Raw genomic sequence first — 23,161 nt, 5'->3', positions numbered from 1 at the left:
GTTCTGCTTTAGTTTCAAGGTAGTAAGCTTTTCAACACTCCTAGGGGCCTTGCTTCAGCACCCGTTTCAGTCAGAACACTGCGTAGAACCAGGAAGCTCTGCTCCTGCGTGTATGCTGCGTGTCAACCTAGAAATTGGAGACTGATGCCATAAAGCTTCTTTTCCCATTATGAAAGCTCCGTTGATGCGGCCCCGAAGCTACCTGAAAAGCACTGTTGTTACCGTGCTTTTACTTACAGCCGGCATGGCACATAGAAGAAAATGAGTTTTCTCGAAAGAAACCTTGTGCTTCCAGTTCCTAGTTGAAAGCTCACCCTGCTCTGCTCTATACCTAAAGTGAAAGTCAACGTGAGCCCAAGCTTCGACGTAAGGCCCTGATTATCCTTGCAAAACGAGAGGCGTGCAGCAGCTCCATGAGGCCTTCATCGTTGTTCTGCTTTAGTTTCAAGGTAGTAAGCTTTTCAACACTCCTAGGGGCCTTGCTTCAGCACCCGTTTCAGTACCAGAACACTGCGTAGAACCAGGAAGCTCTGCTCCTGCGTGTATGCTGCGTGTCAACCTAAAATTAGAGACTGAAGGCCCAAGGCTAGTTTTCCCATTATGAAAGCTCCGTTGATGCGGCCCCGAAGCTACCTGAAAAGCACTGTTTTTACCGTGCTTTTACTTACAGCCGGCATGGTTCATAGAAGAAAATGAGTTTTCTCGAAAGAAACCTTGTGCTTCCAGTTCCTAGTTGGAAGCTCACCCTGCTCTGCTCTATACCAAACGTGAAAGTCAATGTGAGCACTAGCCTCGAAGTAAGGCCCTGATTATCCTGGCAAAACGGGAGGCGTGCAGCAGCTCCATGAGGCCTTCATCGCTGTTCTGCTTTAGTTTCACGGTAGTAAGCTTTCCAAGACTCCTAGGGACTTTGCTTAAGCAACCGTTTCGGTACCAGAACACTGCGTAGAGACAGTAAGCTCTGGTCCTGCGTGTATGCTGCGTGTCAACCTAGAAATTGGAGACTGATGGCATAAGGCTTCTTTGCCCATTATGAAAGCTCCGTTCATGCGGCCTCGAAGCTACCTGAAAAGCATGGTTGTTGCCGGGGTTTTCCTCACTGCCGGCATGGTTCTGAGAAGAAAATGAGTTTTCTCCTGAGAAACCTTGGGTTTCCAGTTCCTTGTTGGAAGCTCACCCTGCTCTGCGCTATACCTAAAGTGAAAGTCAACGTGAGCCCAAGCTTCGAAGTAAGGCCCTGATTATCCTTGCAAAACGAGAGGTGTGCAGCAGCTCCATGAGGCCTTCATCGTTGTTCTGCTTTAGTTTCAAGGTAGTAAGCTTTTCAACACTCCTAGGGGACTTGCTTCAGCACCCGTTTCAGTACCAGAACACTGCGTAGAACCAGGAAGCTCTGCTCTGGCGTGTATGCTGCGTGTCAACCTAGAAATTAGAGACCGATGGCACAAAGCTAGTTTTCCCATTATGAAAGCTCCGTTGATGCGGCCCCGAAGCTACCTGAAAAGCACTGTTGTTACCGTGCTTTTACTTACAGCCGGCATGGTTCATAGAAGAAAATGAGTTTTCTCGAAAGAAACCTTTTGCTTCCAGTTCCTAGTTGGAAGCTCACCCGGCTCTGCTCTATACCAAACGTGAAAGTCAATGTGAGCACTAGCCTCGAAGTAAGGCCCTGATTATCCTGGCAAAACGGGAGGCGTGCAGCAGCTCCATGAGGCCTTCATCGCTGTTCTGCTTTAGTTTCACGGTAGTAAGCTTTCCAACATTCCTAGGGACTTTGCTTAAGCAACCGTTTCGGTACCAGAACACTGCGTAGAGACAGTAAGCTCTGGTCCTGCGTGTATGCTGCGTGTCAACCTAGAAATTGGAGACTGATGGCATAAGGCTTCTTTGCCCATTATGAAAGCTCCGTTCATGCGGCCTCGAAGCTACCTGAAAAGCATTGTTGTTGCCGGGGTTTTCCTCACTGCCGGCATGGTTCTGAGAAGAAAATGAGTTTTCTCCTGAGAAACCTTGGGTTTCCAGTTCCTTGTTGGAAGCTCACCCTGCTCTGCGCTATACCTAAAGTGAAAGTCAACGTGAGCCCAAGCTTCGAAGTAAGGCCCTGATTATCCTTGCAAAACGAGAGGTGTGCAGCAGCTCCATGAGGCCTTCATCGTTGTTCTGCTTTAGTTTCAAGGTAGTAAGCTTTTCAACACTCCTAGGGGACTTGCTTCAGCACCCGTTTCAGTACCAGAACACTGCGTAGAACCAGGAAGCTCTGCTCCTGCGTGTATGCTGCGTGTCAACCTAGAAATTGGAGACTGATGGCATAAGGCTTCTTTTCCCATTATGAAAGCTCCGTTCATGCGGCCTCGAAGCTACCTGAAAAGCATTGTTGTTGCCGGGGTTTTCCTCACTGCCGGCATGGTTCTGAGAAGAAAATGAGTTTTCTCCTAAGAAACCTTGGGTTTCCAGTTCCTTGTTGGAAGCTCACCCTGCTCTGCGCTATACCTAAAATGAAAGTCAACGTGAGCCCAAGCTTCGAAGTAAGGCCCTGATTATCCTTGCAAAACGAGAGGCGTGCAGCAGCTCCATGAGGCCTTCATAGTTGTTCTGCTTTAGTTTCAAGGTAGTAAGCTTTTCAACACTCCTAGGGGCCTTGCTTCAGCACCCGTTTCAGTACCAGAACACTGCGTAGAACCAGGAAGCTCTGGTCCTGCGTGTATGCTGCGTGTCAACCTAGAAATTGGAGACTGATGCCATAAAGCTTCTTTTCCCATTATGAAAGCTCCGTTGATGCGGCCCCGAAGCTACCTGAAAAGCACTGTTGTTACCGTGCTTTTACTTACAGCCGGCATGGTTCATAGAAGAAAATGAGTTTTCTCGAAAGAATCCTTGTGCTTCCAGTTCCTAGTTGGAAGCTCACCCTGCTCTGCTCTATACCAAATGTGAAAGTCAATGTGAGCACTAGCCTCGAAGTAAGGCCCTGATTATCCTTGCAAAACGAGAGGCGTGCAGCAGCTCCATGAGGCCTTCATCGTTGTTCTGCTTTAGTTTCAAGGTAGTAAGCTTTTCAACACTCCTAGGGGCCTTGCTTCAGCACCCGTTTCAGTACCAGAACACTGCGTAGAATCAGGAAGCTCTGCTCCTGCGTGTATGCTGCGTGTCAACCTAGAAATTAGAGACTGATGGCACAAGGCTAGTTTTCCCATTATGAAAGCTCTGTTGATGCGGCCCCGAAGCTACCTGAAAAGCACTGTTGTTACCGTGCTTTTACTTACAGCCGGCATGGTTCATAGAAGAAAATGAGTTTTCTCGAAAGAAACCTTGTGCTTCCAGTTCCTAGTTGGAAGCTCACCCTGCTCTGCTCTATACCAAACGTGAAAGTCAATGTGAGCACTAGCCTCGAAGTAAGGCCCTGATTATCCTGGCAAAACGGGAGGCGTTCAGCAGCTCCATGAGGCAGGCATTCATCGCTGTTCTGCTTTAGTTTCACGGTAGTAAGCTTTCCAAGACTCCTAGGGACTTTGCTTAAGCAACCGTTTCGGTACCAGAACACTGCGTAGAGACAGTAAGCTCTGGTCCTGCGTGTATGCTGCGTGTCAACCTAGAAATTGGAGACTGATGGCATAAGGCTTCTTTTCCCATTATGAAAGCTCCGTTCATGCGGCCTCGAAGCTACCTGAAAAGCATTGTTGTTGCCGGGGTTTTCCTCACTGCCGGCATGGTTCTGAGAAGAAAATGAGTTTTCTCCTAAGAAACCTTGGGTTTCCAGTTCCTTGTTGGAAGCTCACCCTGCTCTGCGCTATACCTAAAATGAAAGTCAACGTGAGCCCAAGCTTCGAAGTAAGGCCCTGATTATCCTTGCAAAACGAGAGGCGTGCAGCAGCTCCATGAGGCCTTCATCGCTGTTCTGCTTTAGTTTCAAGGTAGTAAGCTTTTCAACACTCCTAGGGGCCTTGCTTCAGCACCCGTTTCAGTCAGAACACTGCGTAGAACCAGGAAGCTCTGCTCCTGCGTGTATGCTGCGTGTCAACCTAGAAATTGGAGACTGATGCCATAAAGCTTCTTTTCCCATTATGAAAGCTCCGTTGATGCGGCCCCGAAGCTACCTGAAAAGCACTGTTGTTACCGTGCTTTTACTTACAGCCGGCATGGCACATAGAAGAAAATGAGTTTTCTCGAAAGAAACCTTGTGCTTCCAGTTCCTAGTTGAAAGCTCACCCTGCTCTGCTCTATACCTAAAGTGAAAGTCAACGTGAGCCCAAGCTTCGACGTAAGGCCCTGATTATCCTTGCAAAACGAGAGGCGTGCAGCAGCTCCATGAGGCCTTCATCGTTGTTCTGCTTTAGTTTCAAGGTAGTAAGCTTTTCAACACTCCTAGGGGCCTTGCTTCAGCACCCGTTTCAGTACCAGAACACTGCGTAGAACCAGGAAGCTCTGCTCCTGCGTGTATGCTGCGTGTCAACCTAAAATTAGAGACTGAAGGCCCAAGGCTAGTTTTCCCATTATGAAAGCTCCGTTGATGCGGCCCCGAAGCTACCTGAAAAGCACTGTTTTTACCGTGCTTTTACTTACAGCCGGCATGGTTCATAGAAGAAAATGAGTTTTCTCGAAAGAAACCTTGTGCTTCCAGTTCCTAGTTGGAAGCTCACCCTGCTCTGCTCTATACCAAACGTGAAAGTCAATGTGAGCACTAGCCTCGAAGTAAGGCCCTGATTATCCTGGCAAAACGGGAGGCGTGCAGCAGCTCCATGAGGCCTTCATCGCTGTTCTGCTTTAGTTTCACGGTAGTAAGCTTTCCAAGACTCCTAGGGACTTTGCTTAAGCAACCGTTTCGGTACCAGAACACTGCGTAGAGACAGTAAGCTCTGGTCCTGCGTGTATGCTGCGTGTCAACCTAGAAATTGGAGACTGATGGCATAAGGCTTCTTTTCCCATTATGAAAGCTCCGTTCATGCGGCCTCGAAGCTACCTGAAAAGCATTGTTGTTGCCGGGGTTTTCCTCACTGCCGGCATGGTTCTGAGAAGAAAATGAGTTTTCTCCTGAGAAACCTTGGGTTTCCAGTTCCTTGTTGGAAGCTCACCCTGCTCTGCGCTATACCTAAAATGAAAGTCAACGTGAGCCCAAGCTTCGAAGTAAGGCCCTGATTATCCTTGCAAAACGAGAGGCGTGCAGCAGCTCCATGAGGCCTTCATCGCTGTTCTGCTTTAGTTTCAAGGTAGTAAGCTTTTCAACACTCCTAGGGGCCTTGCTTCAGCACCCGTTTCAGTCAGAACACTGCGTAGAACCAGGAAGCTCTGCTCCTGCGTGTATGCTGCGTGTCAACCTAGAAATTGGAGACTGATGCCATAAAGCTTCTTTTCCCATTATGAAAGCTCCGTTGATGCGGCCCCGAAGCTACCTGAAAAGCACTGTTGTTACCGTGCTTTTACTTACAGCCGGCATGGCACATAGAAGAAAATGAGTTTTCTCGAAAGAAACCTTGTGCTTCCAGTTCCTAGTTGAAAGCTCACCCTGCTCTGCTCTATACCTAAAGTGAAAGTCAACGTGAGCCCAAGCTTCGACGTAAGGCCCTGATTATCCTTGCAAAACGAGAGGCGTGCAGCAGCTCCATGAGGCCTTCATCGTTGTTCTGCTTTAGTTTCAAGGTAGTAAGCTTTTCAACACTCCTAGGGGCCTTGCTTCAGCACCCGTTTCAGTACCAGAACACTGCGTAGAACCAGGAAGCTCTGCTCCTGCGTGTATGCTGCGTGTCAACCTAAAATTAGAGACTGAAGGCCCAAGGCTAGTTTTCCCATTATGAAAGCTCCGTTGATGCGGCCCCGAAGCTACCTGAAAAGCACTGTTTTTACCGTGCTTTTACTTACAGCCGGCATGGTTCATAGAAGAAAATGAGTTTTCTCGAAAGAAACCTTGTGCTTCCAGTTCCTAGTTGGAAGCTCACCCTGCTCTGCTCTATACCAAACGTGAAAGTCAATGTGAGCACTAGCCTCGAAGTAAGGCCCTGATTATCCTGGCAAAACGGGAGGCGTGCAGCAGCTCCATGAGGCCTTCATCGCTGTTCTGCTTTAGTTTCACGGTAGTAAGCTTTCCAAGACTCCTAGGGACTTTGCTTAAGCAACCGTTTCGGTACCAGAACACTGCGTAGAGACAGTAAGCTCTGGTCCTGCGTGTATGCTGCGTGTCAACCTAGAAATTGGAGACTGATGGCATAAGGCTTCTTTTCCCATTATGAAAGCTCCGTTCATGCGGCCTCGAAGCTACCTGAAAAGCATGGTTGTTGCCGGGGTTTTCCTCACTGCCGGCATGGTTCTGAGAAGAAAATGAGTTTTCTCCTGAGAAACCTTGGGTTTCCAGTTCCTTGTTGGAAGCTCACCCTGCTCTGCGCTATACCTAAAGTGAAAGTCAACGTGAGCCCAAGCTTCGAAGTAAGGCCCTGATTATCCTTGCAAAACGAGAGGTGTGCAGCAGCTCCATGAGGCCTTCATCGTTGTTCTGCTTTAGTTTCAAGGTAGTAAGCTTTTCAACACTCCTAGGGGACTTGCTTCAGCACCCGTTTCAGTACCAGAACACTGCGTAGAACCAGGAAGCTCTGCTCTGGCGTGTATGCTGCGTGTCAACCTAGAAATTAGAGACCGATGGCACAAAGCTAGTTTTCCCATTATGAAAGCTCCGTTGATGCGGCCCCGAAGCTACCTGAAAAGCACTGTTGTTACCGTGCTTTTATTACAGCCGGCATGGTTCATAGAAGAAAATGAGTTTTCTCGAAAGAAACCTTTTGCTTCCAGTTCCTAGTTGGAAGCTCACCCGGCTCTGCTCTATACCAAACGTGAAAGTCAATGTGAGCACTAGCCTCGAAGTAAGGCCCTGATTATCCTGGCAAAACGGGAGGCGTGCAGCACCTCCATGAGGCCTTCATCGCTGTTCTGCTTTAGTTTCACGGTAGTAAGCTTTCCAACATTCCTAGGGACTTTGCTTAAGCAACCGTTTCGGTACCAGAACACTGCGTAGAGACAGTAAGCTCTGGTCCTGCGTGTATGCTGCGTGTCAACCTAGAAATTGGAGACTGATGGCATAAGGCTTCTTTGCCCATTATGAAAGCTCCGTTCATGCGGCCTCGAAGCTACCTGAAAAGCATTGTTGTTGCCGGGGTTTTCCTCACTGCCGGCATGGTTCTGAGAAGAAAATGAGTTTTCTCCTGAGAAACCTTGGGTTTCCAGTTCCTTGTTGGAAGCTCACCCTGCTCTGCGCTATACCTAAAGTGAAAGTCAACGTGAGCCCAAGCTTCGAAGTAAGGCCCTGATTATCCTTGCAAAACGAGAGGTGTGCAGCAGCTCCATGAGGCCTTCATCGTTGTTCTGCTTTAGTTTCAAGGTAGTAAGCTTTTCAACACTCCTAGGGGCCTTGCTTCAGCACCCGTTTCAGTACCAGAACACTGCGTAGAATCAGGAAGCTCTGCTCCTGCGTGTATGCTGCGTGTCAACCTAGAAATTAGAGACTGATGGCACAAGGCTAGTTTTCCCATTATGAAAGCTCTGTTGATGCGGCCCCGAAGCTACCTGAAAAGCACTGTTGTTACCGTGCTTTTACTTACAGCCGGCATGGTTCATAGAAGAAAATGAGTTTTCTCGAAAGAAACCTTGTGCTTCCAGTTCCTAGTTGGAAGCTCACCCTGCTCTGCTCTATACCAAACGTGAAAGTCAATGTGAGCACTAGCCTCGAAGTAAGGCCCTGATTATCCTGGCAAAACGGGAGGCGTGCAGCAGCTCCATGAGGCCTTCATCGCTGTTCTGCTTTAGTTTCAAGGTAGTAAGCTTTTCAACACTCCTAGGGGCCTTGCTTCAGCACCCGTTTCAGTTCCAGAACACTGCGTAGAACCAGGAAGCTCTGCTCCTGCGTGTATGCTGCGTGTCAACCTAGAAATTGGAGACTGATGCCATAAAGCTTCTTTTCCCATTATGAAAGCTCCGTTGATGCGGCCCCGAAGCTACCTGAAAAGCACTGTTGTTACCGTGCTTTTACTTACAGCCGGCATGGCACATAGAAGAAAATGAGTTTTCTCGAAAGAATCCTTGTGCTTCCAGTTCCTAGTTGGAAGCTCACCCTGCTCTGCTCTATACCAAATGTGAAAGTCAATGTGAGCACTAGCCTCGAAGTAAGGCCCTGATTATCCTTGCAAAACGAGAGGCGTGCAGCATCTCCATGAGGCCTTCATCGTTGTTCTGCTTTAGTTTCAAGGTAGTAAGCTTTTCAACACTCCTAGGGGCCTTGCTTCAGCACCCGTTTCAGTACCAGAACACTGCGTAGAATCAGGAAGCTCTGCTCCTGCGTGTATGCTGCGTGTCAACCTAGAAATTAGAGACTGATGGCACAAGGCTAGTTTTCCCATTATGAAAGCTCTGTTGATGCGGCCCCGAAGCTACCTGAAAAGCACTGTTGTTACCGTGCTTTTACTTACAGCCGGCATGGTTCATAGAAGAAAATGAGTTTTCTCGAAAGAAACCTTGTGCTTCCAGTTCCTAGTTGGAAGCTCACCCTGCTCTGCTCTATACCAAACGTGAAAGTCAATGTGAGCACTAGCCTCGAAGTAAGGTCCGGATTATCCTGGCAAAACGGGAGGCGTGCAGCAGCTCCATGAGGCCTTCATCGCTGTTCTGCTTTAGTTTCACGGTAGTAAGCTTTCCAACATTCCTAGGGACTTTGCTTAAGCAACCGTTTCGGTACCAGAACACTGCGTAGAGACAGTAAGCTCTGGTCCTGCGTGTATGCTGCGTGTCAACCTAGAAATTGGAGACTGATGGCATAAGGCTTCTTTTCCCATTATGAAAGCTCCGTTCATGCGGCCTCGAAGCTACCTGAAAAGCATTGTTGTTGCCGGGGTTTTCCTCACTGCCGGCATGGTTCTGAGAAGAAAATGAGTTTTCTCCTAAGAAACCTTGGGTTTCCAGTTCCTTGTTGGAAGCTCACCCTGCTCTGCGCTATACCTAAAATGAAAGTCAACGTGAGCCCAAGCTTCGAAGTAAGGCCCTGATTATCCTTGCAAAACGAGAGGCGTGCAGCAGCTCCATGAGGCCTTCATAGTTGTTCTGCTTTAGTTTCAAGGTAGTAAGCTTTTCAACACTCCTAGGGGCCTTGCTTCAGCACCCGTTTCAGTACCAGAACACTGCGTAGAACCAGGAAGCTCTGGTCCTGCGTGTATGCTGCGTGTCAACCTAGAAATTGGAGACTGATGCCATAAAGCTTCTTTTCCCATTATGAAAGCTCCGTTGATACGGCCCCGAAGCTACCTGAAAAGCACTGTTGTTACCGTGCTTTTACTTACAGCCGGCATGGCACATAGAAGAAAATGACTTTTCTCGAAAGAATCCTTGTGCTTCCAGTTCCTAGTTGGAAGCTCACCCTGCTCTGCTCTATACCAAATGTGAAAGTCAATGTGAGCACTAGCCTCGAAGTAAGGCCCTGATTATCCTTGCAAAACGAGAGGCGTGCAGCATCTCCATGAGGCCTTCATCGTTGTTCTGCTTTAGTTTCAAGGTAGTAAGCTTTTCAACACTCCTAGGGGCCTTGCTTCAGCACCCGTTTCAGTACCAGAACACTGCGTAGAATCAGGAAGCTCTGCTCCTGCGTGTATGCTGCGTGTCAACCTAGAAATTAGAGACTGATGGCACAAGGCTAGTTTTCCCATTATGAAAGCTCTGTTGATGCGGCCCCGAAGCTACCTGAAAAGCACTGTTGTTACCGTGCTTTTACTTACAGCCGGCATGGTTCATAGAAGAAAATGAGTTTTCTCGAAAGAAACCTTGTGCTTCCAGTTCCTAGTTGGAAGCTCACCCTGCTCTGCTCTATACCAAACGTGAAAGTCAATGTGAGCACTAGCCTCGAAGTAAGGCCCTGATTATCCTGGCAAAACGGGAGGCGTGCAGCAGCTCCATGAGGCCTTCATCGCTGTTCTGCTTTAGTTTCACGGTAGTAAGCTTTCCAACATTCCTAGGGACTTTGCTTAAGCAACCGTTTCGGTACCAGAACACTGCGTAGAGACAGTAAGCTCTGGTCCTGCGTGTATGCTGCGTGTCAACCTAGAAATTGGAGACTGATGGCATAAGGCTTCTTTTCCCATTATGAAAGCTCCGTTCATGCGGCCTCGAAGCTACCTGAAAAGCATTGTTGTTGCCGGGGTTTTCCTCACTGCCGGCATGGTTCTGAGAAGAAAATGAGTTTTCTCCTGAGAAACCTTGGGTTTCCAGTTCCTTGTTGGAAGCTCACCCTGCTCTGCGCTATACCTAAAGTGAAAGTCAACGTGAGCCCAAGCTTCGAAGTAAGGCCCTGATTATCCTTGCAAAACGAGAGGTGTGCAGCAGCTCCATGAGGCCTTCATCGTTGTTCTGCTTTAGTTTCAAGGTAGTAAGCTTTTCAACACTCCTAGGGGCCTTGCTTCAGCACCCGTTTCAGTACCAGAACACTGCGTAGAACCAGGAAGCTCTGCTCCTGCGTGTATGCTGCGTGTCAACCTAGAAATTAGAGACCGATGGCACAAAGCTAGTTTTCCCATTATGAAAGTTCCGTTGATGCGGCCCCGAAGCTACCTGAAAAGCACTGTTGTTACCGTGCTTTTACTTACAGCCGGCATGGTTCATAGAAGAAAATGAGTTTTCTCGAAAGAAACCTTTTGCTTCCAGTTCCTAGTTGGAAGCTCACCCGGCTCTGCTCTATACCAAACGTGAAAGTCAATGTGAGCACTAGCCTCGAAGTAAGGCCCTGATTATCCTGGCAAAACGGGAGGCGTACAGCAGCTCCATGAGGCCTTCATTGCTGTTCTGCTTTAGTTTCACGGTAGTAAGCTTTCCAACATTCCTAGGGACTTTGCTTAAGCAACCGTTTCGGTACCATAACACTGCGTAGAGACAGTAAACTCTGGTCCTGCGTGTATGCTGCGTGTCAACCTAGAAATTGGAGACTGATGGCATAAGGCTTCTTTTCCCATTATGAAAGCTCCGTTCATGCGGCCTCGAAGCTACCTGAAAAGCATTGTTGTTGCCGGGGTTTTCCTCACTGCCGGCATGGTTCTGAGAAGAAAATGAGTTTTCTCCTAAGAAACCTTGGGTTTCCAGTTCCTTGTTGGAAGCTCACCCTGCTCTGCGCTATACCTAAAATGAAAGTCAACGTGAGCCCAAGCTTCGAAGTAAGGCCCTGATTATCCTTGCAAAACGAGAGGCGTGCAGCAGCTCCATGAGGCCTTCATAGTTGTTCTGCTTTAGTTTCAAGGTAGTAAGCTTTTCAACACTCCTAGGGGCCTTGCTTCAGCACCCGTTTCAGTACCAGAACACTGCGTAGAACCAGGAAGCTCTGGTCCTGCGTGTATGCTGCGTGTCAACCTAGAAATTGGAGACTGATGCCATAAAGCTTCTTTTCCCATTATGAAAGCTCCGTTGATGCGGCCCCGAAGCTACCTGAAAAGCACTGTTGTTACCGTGCTTTTACTTACAGCCGGCATGGTTCATAGAAGAAAATGAGTTTTCTCGAAAGAATCCTTGTGCTTCCAGTTCCTAGTTGGAAGCTCACCCTGCTCTGCTCTATACCAAATGTGAAAGTCAATGTGAGCACTAGCCTCGAAGTAAGGCCCTGATTATCCTTGCAAAACGAGAGGCGTGCAGCAGCTCCATGAGGCCTTCATCGTTGTTCTGCTTTAGTTTCAAGGTAGTAAGCTTTTCAACACTCCTAGGGGCCTTGCTTCAGCACCCGTTTCAGTACCAGAACACTGCGTAGAATCAGGAAGCTCTGCTCCTGCGTGTATGCTGCGTGTCAACCTAGAAATTAGAGACTGATGGCACAAGGCTAGTTTTCCCATTATGAAAGCTCTGTTGATGCGGCCCCGAAGCTACCTGAAAAGCACTGTTGTTACCGTGCTTTTACTTACAGCCGGCATGTTTCATAGAAGAAAATGAGTTTTCTCGAAAGAAACCTTGTGCTTCCAGTTCCTAGTTGGAAGCTCACCCTGCTCTGCTCTATACCAAATGTGAAAGTCAATGTGAGCACTAGCCTCGAAGTAAGGCCCTGATTATCATGGCAAAACGGGAGGCGTTCAGCAGCTCCATGAGGCAGGCATTCATCGCTGTTCTGCTTTAGTTTCACGGTAGTAAGCTTTCCAAGACTCCTAGGGACTTTGCTTAAGCAACCGTTTCGGTACCAGAACACTGCGTAGAGACAGTAAGCTCTGGTCCTGCGTGTATGCTGCGTGTCAACCTAGAAATTGGAGACTGATGGCATAAGGCTTCTTTTCCCATTATGAAAGCTCCGTTCATGCGGCCTCGAAGCTACCTGAAAAGCATTGTTGTTGCCGGGGTTTTCCTCACTGCCGGCATGGTTCTGAGAAGAAAATGAGTTTTCTCCTAAGAAACCTTGGGTTTCCAGTTCCTTGTTGGAAGCTCACCCTGCTCTGCGCTATACCTAAAATGAAAGTCAACGTGAGCCCAAGCTTCGAAGTAAGGCCCTGATTATCCTTGCAAAACGAGAGGCGTGCAGCAGCTCCATGAGGCCTTCATCGCTGTTCTGCTTTAGTTTCAAGGTAGTAAGCTTTTCAACACTCCTAGGGGCCTTGCTTCAGCACCCGTTTCAGTCAGAACACTGCGTAGAACCAGGAAGCTCTGCTCCTGCGTGTATGCTGCGTGTCAACCTAGAAATTGGAGACTGATGCCATAAAGCTTCTTTTCCCATTATGAAAGCTCCGTTGATGCGGCCCCGAAGCTACCTGAAAAGCACTGTTGTTACCGTGCTTTTACTTACAGCCGGCATGGCACATAGAAGAAAATGAGTTTTCTCGAAAGAAACCTTGTGCTTCCAGTTCCTAGTTGAAAGCTCACCCTGCTCTGCTCTATACCTAAAGTGAAAGTCAACGTGAGCCCAAGCTTCGACGTAAGGCCCTGATTATCCTTGCAAAACGAGAGGCGTGCAGCAGCTCCATGAGGCCTTCATCGTTGTTCTGCTTTAGTTTCAAGGTAGTAAGCTTTTCAACACTCCTAGGGGCCTTGCTTCAGCACCCGTTTCAGTACCAGAACACTGCGTAGAACCAGGAAGCTCTGCTCCTGCGTGTATGCTGCGTGTCAACCTAAAATTAGAGACTGAAGGCCCAAGGCTAGTTTTCCCATTATGAAAGCTCCGTTGATGCGGCCCCGAAGCTACCTGAAAAGCACTGTTTTTACCGTGCTTTTACTTACAGCCGGCATGGTTCATAGAAGAAAATGAGTTTTCTCGAAAGAAACCTTGTGCTTCCAGTTCCTAGTTGGAAGCTCACCCTGCTCTGCTCTATACCAAACGTGAAAGTCAATGTGAGCACTAGCCTCGAAGTAAGGCCCTGATTATCCTGGCAAAACGGGAGGCGTGCAGCAGCTCCATGAGGCCTTCATCGCTGTTCTGCTTTAGTTTCACGGTAGTAAGCTTTCCAAGACTCCTAGGGACTTTGCTTAAGCAACCGTTTCGGTACCAGAACACTGCGTAGAGACAGTAAGCTCTGGTCCTGCGTGTATGCTGCGTGTCAACCTAGAAATTGGAGACTGATGGCATAAGGCTTCTTTGCCCATTATGAAAGCTCCGTTCATGCGGCCTCGAAGCTACCTGAAAAGCATGGTTGTTGCCGGGGTTTTCCTCACTGCCGGCATGGTTCTGAGAAGAAAATGAGTTTTCTCCTGAGAAACCTTGGGTTTCCAGTTCCTTGTTGGAAGCTCACCCTGCTCTGCGCTATACCTAAAGTGAAAGTCAACGTGAGCCCAAGCTTCGAAGTAAGGCCCTGATTATCCTTGCAAAACGAGAGGTGTGCAGCAGCTCCATGAGGCCTTCATCGTTGTTCTGCTTTAGTTTCAAGGTAGTAAGCTTTTCAACACTCCTAGGGGACTTGCTTCAGCACCCGTTTCAGTACCAGAACACTGCGTAGAACCAGGAAGCTCTGCTCTGGCGTGTATGCTGCGTGTCAACCTAGAAATTAGAGACCGATGGCACAAAGCTAGTTTTCCCATTATGAAAGCTCCGTTGATGCGGCCCCGAAGCTACCTGAAAAGCACTGTTGTTACCGTGCTTTTACTTACAGCCGGCATGGTTCATAGAAGAAAATGAGTTTTCTCGAAAGAAACCTTTTGCTTCCAGTTCCTTGTTGGAAGCTCACCCTGCTCTGCGCTATACCTAAAGTGAAAGTCAACGTGAGCCCAAGCTTCGAAGTAAGGCCCTGATTATCCTTGCAAAACGAGAGGTGTGCAGCAGCTCCATGAGGCCTTCATCGTTGTTCTGCTTTAGTTTCAAGGTAGTAAGCTTTTCAACACTCCTAGGGGACTTGCTTCAGCACCCGTTTCAGTACCAGAACACTGCGTAGAACCAGGAAGCTCTGCTCCTGCGTGTATGCTGCGTGTCAACCTAGAAATTGGAGACTGATGGCATAAGGCTTCTTTTCCCATTATGAAAGCTCCGTTCATGCGGCCTCGAAGCTACCTGAAAAGCATTGTTGTTGCCGGGGTTTTCCTCACTGCCGGCATGGTTCTGAGAAGAAAATGAGTTTTCTCCTAAGAAACCTTGGGTTTCCAGTTCCTTGTTGGAAGCTCACCCTGCTCTGCGCTATACCTAAAATGAAAGTCAACGTGAGCCCAAGCTTCGAAGTAAGGCCCTGATTATCCTTGCAAAACGAGAGGCGTGCAGCAGCTCCATGAGGCCTTCATAGTTGTTCTGCTTTAGTTTCAAGGTAGTAAGCTTTTCAACACTCCTAGGGGCCTTGCTTCAGCACCCGTTTCAGTACCAGAACACTGCGTAGAACCAGGAAGCTCTGCTCCTGCGTGTATGCTGCGTGTCAACCTAGAAATTGGAGACTGATGCCATAAAGCTTCTTTTCCCATTATGAAAGCTCCGTTGATACGGCCCCGAAGCTACCTGAAAAGCACTGTTGTTACCGTGCTTTTACTTACAGCCGGCATGGCACATAGAAGAAAATGACTTTTCTCGAAAGAATCCTTGTGCTTCCAGTTCCTAGTTGGAAGCTCACCCTGCTCTGCTCTATACCAAATGTGAAAGTCAATGTGAGCACTAGCCTCGAAGTAAGGCCCTGATTATCCTTGCAAAACGAGAGGCGTGCAGCATCTCCATGAGGCATTCGTCGTTGTTCTGCTTTAGTTTCAAGGTAGTAAGCTTTTCAACACTCCTAGGGGCCTTGCTTCAGCACCCGTTTCAGTACCAGAACACTGCGTAGAATCAGGAAGCTCTGCTCCTGCGTGTATGCTGCGTGTCAACCTAGAAATTAGAGACTGATGGCACAAGGCTAGTTTTCCCATTATGAAAGCTCCGTTGATGCGGCCCCGAAGCTACCTGAAAAGCACTGTTGTTACCGTGCTTTTACTTACAGCCGGCATGGTTCATAGAAGAAAATGAGTTTTCTCGAAAGAAACCTTGTGCTTCCAGTTCCTAGTTGGAAGCTCACCCTGCTCTGCTCTATACCAAACGTGAAAGTCAATGTGAGCACTAGCCTCGAAGTAAGGCCCTGATTATCCTGGCAAAACGGGAGGCGTGCAGCAGCTCCATGAGGCCTTCATCGCTGTTCTGCTTTAGTTTCACGGTAGTAAGCTTTCCAACATTCCTAGGGACTTTGCTTAAGCAACCGTTTCGGTACCAGAACACTGCGTAGAGACAGTAAGCTCTGGTCCTGCGTGTATGCTGCGTGTCAACCTAGAAATTGGAGACTGATGGCATAAGGCTTCTTTTCCCATTATGAAAGCTCCGTTCATGCGGCCTCGAAGCTACCTGAAAAGCATTGTTGTTGCCGGGGTTTTCCTCACTGCCGGCATGGTTCTGAGAAGAAAATGAGTTTTCTCCTGAGAAACCTTGGGTTTCCAGTTCCTTGTTGGAAGCTCACCCTGCTCTGCGCTATACCTAAAGTGAAAGTCAACGTGAGCCCAAGCTTCGAAGTAAGGCCCTGATTATCCTTGCAAAACGAGAGGTGTGCAGCAGCTCCATGAGGCCTTCATCGTTGTTCTGCTTTAGTTTCAAGGTAGTAAGCTTTTCAACACTCCTAGGGGCCTTGCTTCAGCACCCGTTTCAGTACCAGAACACTGCGTAGAACCAGGAAGCTCTGCTCCTGCGTGTATGCTGCGTGTCAACCTAGAAATTAGAGACCGATGGCACAAAGCTAGTTTTCCCATTATGAAAGTTCCGTTGATGCGGCCCCGAAGCTACCTGAAAAGCACTGTTGTTACCGTGCTTTTACTTACAGCCGGCATGGTTCATAGAAGAAAATGAGTTTTCTCGAAAGAAACCTTTTGCTTCCAGTTCCTAGTTGGAAGCTCACCCGGCTCTGCTCTATACCAAACGTGAAAGTCAATGTGAGCACTAGCCTCGAAGTAAGGCCCTGATTATCCTGGCAAAACGGGAGGCGTGCAGCAGCTCCATGAGGCCTTCATCGCTGTTCTGCTTTAGTTTCACGGTAGTAAGCTTTCCAAGACTCCTAGGGACTTTGCTTAAGCAACCGTTTCGGTACCATAACACTGCGTAGAGACAGTAAACTCTGGTCCTGCGTGTATGCTGCGTGTCAACCTAGAAATTGGAGACTGATGGCATAAGGCTTCTTTTCCCATTATGAAAGCTCCGTTCATGCGGCCTCGAAGCTACCTGAAAAGCATTGTTGTTGCCGGGGTTTTCCTCACTGCCGGCATGGTTCTGAGAAGAAAATGAGTTTTCTCCTAAGAAACCTTGGGTTTCCAGTTCCTTGTTGGAAGCTCACCCTGCTCTGCGCTATACCTAAAATGAAAGTCAACGTGAGCCCAAGCTTCGAAGTAAGGCCCTGATTATCCTTGCAAAACGAGAGGCGTGCAGCAGCTCCATGAGGCCTTCATAGTTGTTCTGCTTTAGTTTCAAGGTAGTAAGCTTTTCAACACTCCTAGGGGCCTTGCTTCAGCACCCGTTTCAGTACCAGAACACTGCGTAGAACCAGGAAGCTCTGGTCCTGCGTGTATGCTGCGTGTCAACCTAGAAATTGGAGACTGATGCCATAAAGCTTCTTTTCCCATTATGAAAGCTCCGTTGATGCGGCCCCGAAGCTACCTGAAAAGCACTGTTGTTACCGTGCTTTTACTTACAGCCGGCATGGTTCATAGAAGAAAATGAGTTTTCTCGAAAGAATCCTTGTGCTTCCAGTTCCTAGTTGGAAGCTCACCCTGCTCTGCTCTATACCAAATGTGAAAGTCAATGTGAGCACTAGCCTCGAAGTAAGGCCCTGATTATCCTTGCAAAACGAGAGGCGTGCAGCAGCTCCATGAGGCCTTCATCGTTGTTCTGCTTTAGTTTCAAGGTAGTAAGCTTTTCAACACTCCTAGGGGCCTTGCTTCAGCACCCGTTTCAGTACCAGAACACTGCGTAGAATCAGGAAGCTCTGCTCCTGCGTGTATGCTGCGTGTCAACCTAGAAATTAGAGACTGATGGCACAAGGCTAGTTTTCCCATTATGAAAGCTCTGTTGATGCGGCCCCGAAGCTACCTGAAAAGCACTGTTGTTACCGTGCTTTTACTTACAGCCGGCATGGTTCATAGAAGAAAATGAGTTTTCTCGAAAGAAACCTTGTGCTTCCAGTTCCTAGTTGGAAGCTCACCCTGCTCTGCTCTATACCAAATGTGAAATTCAATGTAGGCACTAGCCTCGAAGTAAGGCCCTGATTATCCTGGCAAAACGGGAGGCGTTCAGCAGCTCCATGAGGCAGGCATTCATCGCTGTTCTGCTTTAGTTTCACGGTAGTAAGCTTTCCAAGACTCCTAGGGACTTTGCTTAAGCAACCGTTTCGGTACCAGAACACTGCGTAGAGACAGTAAGCTCTGGTCCTGCGTGTATGCTGCGTGTCAACCTAGAAATTGGAGACTGATGGCATAAGGCTTCTTTTCCCATTATGAAAGCTCCGTTCATGCGGCCTCGAAGCTACCTGAAAAGCATTGTTGTTGCCGGGGTTTTCCTCACTGCCGGCATGGTTCTGAGAAGAAAATGAGTTTTCTCCTAAGAAACCTTGGGTTTCCAGTTCCTTGTTGGAAGCTCACCCTGCTCTGCGCTATACCTAAAATGAAAGTCAACGTGAGCCCAAGCTTCGAAGTAAGGCCCTGATTATCCTTGCAAAACGAGAGGCGTGCAGCAGCGCCATGAGGCCTTCATCGCTGTTCTGCTTTAGTTTCAAGGTAGTAAGCTTTTCAACACTCCTAGGGGCCTTGCTTCAGCACCCGTTTCAGTCAGAACACTGCGTAGAACCAGGAAGCTCTGCTCCTGCGTGTATGCTGCGTGTCAACCTAGAAATTGGAGACTGATGCCATAAAGCTTCTTTTCCCATTATGAAAGCTCCGTTGATGCGGCCCCGAAGCTACCTGAAAAGCACTGTTGTTACCGTGCTTTTACTTACAGCCGGCATGGCACATAGAAGAAAATGAGTTTTCTCGAAAGAAACCTTGTGCTTCCAGTTCCTAGTTGAAAGCTCACCCTGCTCTGCTCTATACCTAAAGTGAAAGTCAACGTGAGCCCAAGCTTCGACGTAAGGCCCTGATTATCCTTGCAAAACGAGAGGCGTGCAGCAGCTCCATGAGGCCTTCATCGTTGTTCTGCTTTAGTTTCAAGGTAGTAAGCTTTTCAACACTCCTAGGGGCCTTGCTTCAGCACCCGTTTCAGTACCAGAACACTGCGTAGAACCAGGAAGCTCTGCTCCTGCGTGTATGCTGCGTGTCAACCTAAAATTAGAGACTGAAGGCCCAAGGCTAGTTTTCCCATTATGAAAGCTCCGTTGATGCGGCCCCGAAGCTACCTGAAAAGCACTGTTTTTACCGTGCTTTTACTTACAGCCGGCATGGTTCATAGAAGAAAATGAGTTTTCTCGAAAGAAACCTTGTGCTTCCAGTTCCTAGTTGGAAGCTCACCCTGCTCTGCTCTATACCAAACGTGAAAGTCAATGTGAGCACTAGCCTCGAAGTAAGGCCCTGATTATCCTGGCAAAACGGGAGGCGTGCAGCAGCTCCATGAGGCCTTCATCGCTGTTCTGCTTTAGTTTCACGGTAGTAAGCTTTCCAAGACTCCTAGGGACTTTGCTTAAGCAACCGTTTCGGTACCAGAACACTGCGTAGAGACAGTAAGCTCTGGTCCTGCGTGTATGCTGCGTGTCAACCTAGAAATTGGAGACTGATGGCATAAGGCTTCTTTTCCCATTATGAAAGCTCCGTTCATGCGGCCTCGAAGCTACCTGAAAAGCATGGTTGTTGCCGGGGTTTTCCTCACTGCCGGCATGGTTCTGAGAAGAAAATGAGTTTTCTCCTGAGAAACCTTGGGTTTCCAGTTCCTTGTTGGAAGCTCACCCTGCTCTGCGCTATACCTAAAGTGAAAGTCAACGTGAGCCCAAGCTTCGAAGTAAGGCCCTGATTATCCTTGCAAAACGAGAGGTGTGCAGCAGCTCCATGAGGCCTTCATCGTTGTTCTGCTTTAGTTTCAAGGTAGTAAGCTTTTCAACACTCCTAGGGGACTTGCTTCAGCACCCGTTTCAGTACCAGAACACTGCGTAGAACCAGGAAGCTCTGCTCTGGCGTGTATGCTGCGTGTCAACCTATAAATTAGAGACCGATGGCACAAAGCTAGTTTTCCCATTATGAAAGCTCCGTTGATGCGGCCCCGAAGCTACCTGAAAAGCACTGTTGTTACCGTGCTTTTACTTACAGCCGGCATGGTTCATAGAAGAAAATGAGTTTTCTCGAAAGAAACCTTGTGCTTCCAGTTCCTAGTTGGAAGCTCACCCGGCTCTGCTCTATACCAAACGTGAAAGTCAATGTGAGCACTAGCCTCGAAGTAAGGCCCTGATTATCCTGGCAAAACGGGAGGCGTGCAGCAGCTCCATGAGGCCTTCATCGCTGTTCTGCTTTAGTTTCACGGTAGTAAGCTTTCCAACATTCCTAGGGACTTTGCTTAAGCAACCGTTTCGGTACCAGAACATTGCGTAGAGACAGTAAACTCTGGTCCTGCGTGTATGCTGCGTGTCAACCTAGAAATTGGAGACTGATGGCATAAGGCTTCTTTTCCCATTATGAAAGCTCCGTTCATGCGGCCTCGAAGCTACCTGAAAAGCATTGTTGTTGCCGGGGTTTTCCTCACTGCCGGCATGGTTCTGAGAAGAAAATGAGTTTTCTCCTAAAAACCTTGGGGTTCCAGTTCCTTGTTGGAAGCTCACCCTGCTCTGCGCTATACCTAAAATGAAAGTCAACGTGAGCCCAAGCTTCGAAGTAAGGCCCTGATTATCCTTGCAAAACGAGAGGCGTGCAGCAGCTCCATGAGGCCTTCATAGTTGTTCTGCTTTAGTTTCAAGGTAGTAAGCTTTTCAACACTCCTAGGGGCCTTGCTTCAGCACCCGTTTCAGTACCAGAACACTGCGTAGAACCAGGAAGCTCTGGTCCTGCGTGTATGCTGCGTGTCAACCTAGAAATTGGAGACTGATGCCATAAAGCTTCTTTTCCCATTATGAAAGCTCCGTTGATGCGGCCCCGAAGCTACCTGAAAAGCACTGTTGTTACCGTGCTTTTACTTACAGCCGGCATGGTTCATAGAAGAAAATGAGTTTTCTCGAAAGAATCCTTGTGCTTCCAGTTCCTAGTTGGAAGCTCACCCTGCTCTGCTCTATACCAAATGTGAAAGTCAATGTGAGCACTAGCCTCGAAGTAAGGCCCTGATTATCCTTGCAAAACGAGAGGCGTGCAGCAGCTCCATGAGGCCTTCATCGTTGTTCTGCTTTAGTTTCAAGGTAGTAAGCTTTTCAACACTCCTAGGGGCCTTGCTTCAGCACCCGTTTCAGTACCAGAACACTGCGTAGAATCAGGAAGCTCTGGTCCTGCGTGTATGCTGCGTGTCAACCTAGAAATTAGAGACTGATGGCACAAGGCTAATTTTCCCATTATGAAAGCTCTGTTGATGCGGCCCCGAAGCTACCTGAAAAGCACTGTTGTTACCGTGCTTTTACTTACAGCCGGCATGGTTCATAGAAGAAAATGAGTTTTCTCGAAAGAAACCTTGTGCTTCCAGTTCCTAGTTGGAAGCTCACCCTGCTCTGCTCTATACCAAATGTGAAAGTCAATGTGAGCACTAGCCTCGAAGTAAGGCCCTGATTATCCTGGCAAAACGGGAGGCGTGCAGCAGCTCCATGAGGCAGGCATTCATCGCTGTTCTGCTTTAGTTTCACGGTAGTAAGCTTTCCAAGACTCCTAGGGACTTTGCTTAAGCAACCGTTTCGGTACCAGAACACTGCGTAGAGACAGTAAGCTCTGGTCCTGCGTGTATGCTGCGTGTCAACCTAGAAATTGGAGACTGATGGCATAAGGCTTCTTTTCCCATTATGAAAGCTCCGTTCATGCGGCCTCGAAGCTACCTGAAAAGCATTGTTGTTGCCGGGGTTTTCCTCACTGCCGGCATGGTTCTGAGAAGAAAATGAGTTTTCTCCTAAGAAACCTTGGGTTTCCAGTTCCTTGTTGGAAGCTCACCCTGCTCTGCGCTATACCTAAAATGAAAGTCAACGTGAGCCCAAGCTTCGAAGTAAGGCCCTGATTATCCTTGCAAAACGAGAGGCGTGCAGCAGCTCCATGAGGCCTTCATCGCTGTTCTGCTTTAGTTTCAAGGTAGTAAGCTTTTCAACACTCCTAGGGGCCTTGCTTCAGCACCCGTTTCAGTCAGAACACTGCGTAGAACCAGGAAGCTCTGCTCCTGCGTGTATGCTGCGTGTCAACCTAGAAATTGGAGACTGATGCCATAAAGCTTCTTTTCCCATTATGAAAGCTCCGTTGATGCGGCCCCGAAGCTACCTGAAAAGCACTGTTGTTACCGTGCTTTTACTTACAGCCGGCATGGCACATAGAAGAAAATGAGTTTTCTCGAAAGAAACCTTGTGCTTCCAGTTCCTAGTTGAAAGCTCACCCTGCTCTGCTCTATACCTAAAGTGAAAGTCAACGTGAGCCCAAGCTTCGAAGTAAGGCCCTGATTATCCTTGCAAAACGAGAGGCGTGCAGCAGCTCCATGAGGCCTTCATCGTTGTTCTGCTTTAGTTTCAAGGTAGTAAGCTTTTCAACACTCCTAGGGGCCTTGCTTCAGCACCCGTTTCAGTACCAGAACACTGCGTAGAACCAGGAAGCTCTGCTCCTGCGTGTATGCTGCGTGTCAACCTAAAATTAGAGACTGAAGGCCCAAGGCTAGTTTTCCCATTATGAAAGCTCCGTTGATGCGGCCCCGAAGCTACCTGAAAAGCACTGTTTTTACCGTGCTTTTACTTACAGCCGGCATGGTTCATAGAAGAAAATGAGTTTTCTCGAAAGAAACCTTGTGCTTCCAGTTCCTAGTTGGAAGCTCACCCTGCTCTGCTCTATACCAAACGTGAAAGTCAATGTGAGCACTAGCCTCGAAGTAAGGCCCTGATTATCCTGGCAAAACGGGAGGCGTGCAGCAGCTCCATGAGGCCTTCATCGCTGTTCTGCTTTAGTTTCACGGTAGTAAGCTTTCCAAGACTCCTAGGGACTTTGCTTAAGCAACCGTTTCGGTACCAGAACACTGTGTAGAGACAGTAAGCTCTGGTCCTGCGTGTATGCTGCGTGTCAACCTAGAAATTGGAGACTGATGGCATAAGGCTTCTTTTCCCATTATGAAAGCTCCGTTCATGCGGCCTCGAAGCTACCTGAAAAGCATTGTTGTTGCCGGGGTTTTCCTCACTGCCGGCATGGTTCTGAGAAGAAAATGAGTTTTCTCCTAAGAAACCTTGGGTTTCCAGTTCCTTGTTGGAAGCTCACCCTGCTCTGCGCTATACCTAAAGTGAAAGTCAACGTGAGCCCAAGCTTCGAAGTAAGGCCCTGATTATCCTTGCAAAACGAGAGGCGTGCAGCAGCTCCATGAGGCCTTCATCGCTGTTCTGCTTTAGTTTCAAGGTAGTAAGCTTTTCAACACTCCTAGGGGCCTTGCTTCAGCACCCGTTTCAGTACCAGAACACTGCGTAGAACCAGGAAGCTCTGCTCCTGCGTGTATGCTGCGTGTCAACCTAGAAATTAGAGACTGATGGCACAAGGCTAGTTTTCCCATTATGAAAGCTCCGTTGATGCGGCCCCGAAGCTACCTGAAAAGCACTGTTGTTACCGTGCTTTTACTTACAGCCGGCATGGTTCATAGAAGAAAATGAGT

This window comes from Eubalaena glacialis, chromosome 6, assembly GCF_028564815.1.
Source record: "Eubalaena glacialis isolate mEubGla1 chromosome 6, mEubGla1.1.hap2.+ XY, whole genome shotgun sequence".
NCBI classification, from domain to species: Eukaryota; Metazoa; Chordata; class Mammalia; order Artiodactyla; family Balaenidae; genus Eubalaena; species Eubalaena glacialis.
This window is presented reverse-complemented; position numbering follows the sequence as displayed.